At 42.6% G+C, this 1,503-nt stretch overlaps 1 pseudogene; it reads right to left on the bottom strand.

The window, feature by feature from the left end:
* Nucleotides 1–579: 579 nt before the first annotated feature.
* LOC119520593 lies at nucleotides 580–1,220 on the bottom strand (annotated as a pseudogene).
* Between the last annotated feature and the right edge of the window lie 283 nt (nucleotides 1,221–1,503).

Genomic DNA, 1,503 nt, shown 5'->3' with positions numbered 1-1,503 from the left:
GGGGGGGGGGAACTACATTAAATCCCTTTGTTGGAATGCTTTACACTTTCCACAGAACAAAAACTAAAATAAACTGTTATACAATTAGTCACAAATACAGACCTTGTGTTTTTTTTGCCCATGTACATGCAGCTAGGCCCTGCTACACTGTGCTTGGCTGAGTTCACAAATCTGTTGTAACCTGTAGTTTCCCTGTCACTTCTCTAGCTCTCCTCTCCTGGTAGTATTAAAACCTTCTGCCACTGCCATAGCTACTACTGGCTGCTAGAACTGCCACAGCCACCTTGATTTTGTGGTTTGGCAAAGTATTGGCCTCCACCACCATAAGGGCCAGAGTTTTTGCCTCCAAAGTTTCCTCTCTTCATGGGTCAAAAATTTGAAGATTGTTGTAATTGCCAAAATCATTGTAGCTTCTGTCACCTCCAACTTTACTTCCGTCATTACCAAATCCATTACAGCTATCCTCACTGCCACCATATCCAGCACCACCTCGGCTGCCACCAAAGCCACTCTACAACCAAAGTTGTCATTCTCACCAAAACCACCTCCACAACCACCACCGAAGCTTCCAGAACCACTTCAACCTCCTTGGCTGGATGAAGCACTGGCCATCTCTTTCTTATACAGGGCTTTCCTTACTTCACAGTTGTGGCCACATTATGGTATTTCTGAGTGACAATCTTATCCACAGAGTCATGGTTATCAGAAGTTACAAAAGCAAATCCTCTCTTGCCACTGCCTCAGTCAGATATGATTTCAATCACCTCAATTTTCCCATACTGCTCAAAATAATCTCTTGGGTGATGCACTTCACTGTCCTCTTTAATGCCAACAAAGAGCTTTTTCACAGTTAATTGGGTACCTCATCTTTGAGAGTCTTCTCCTGAGGCAGCCCTCTTTGGTTCCACAGCTCTTCCATCCACCATATGTGGCCTTGCATTCGTGGCTGCATCCACTTCCTCCACAGTAGCATACGTGACAAACCCAAAGCCTCTGGAGCGCTTGGTGTTTGGATCTCTCATTACCACACAGTCTGTCAGTGTTCCCCATTGCTCAAAATCGCTCCTCAGACTCCCATTGGTTGTTTCAAAGCTTAACCCTCCAATGAAGAGCTTCAGGAGACCCTGACTTAGACCTGATGGTATTGGGAGGAAAGACTTGAACAATACTTCCTCAGTGACATTCACGGGCAGAAAGAAAAAGGTTCTTTTTGCCTTCATAAAATCCCAAGTTAAAAAACCTCTTTGAGAGACTGAAACACACCTGTGTTAGGATAATTTATTTAATTGTAATTTATATACTTCTATTTTTTTCCTCCTCTAGTCTCAAGCAAGAAACAAAGTCCTTTGTAACTTCTTAACTCAGAAAGTTTTACAGAGCCAAATATATATATATATATACATATGAAATCAGATGCTCTTCTTTTGGAAAACCTAAGTCCATAGAAGACATAACCCTGGGTGTCTTGGAGGGGATGGAGAGAGAGAGAAGCATTTTTAAAAC

The sequence above is a fragment of the Choloepus didactylus genome, chromosome 1, assembly GCF_015220235.1.
Source record: "Choloepus didactylus isolate mChoDid1 chromosome 1, mChoDid1.pri, whole genome shotgun sequence".
In the NCBI taxonomy this organism is placed as follows: domain Eukaryota; kingdom Metazoa; phylum Chordata; class Mammalia; order Pilosa; family Megalonychidae; genus Choloepus; species Choloepus didactylus.
The sequence above is the reverse complement of the archived record's forward strand: the minus strand, read 5'-3'. Positions and strand labels throughout refer to the sequence as shown.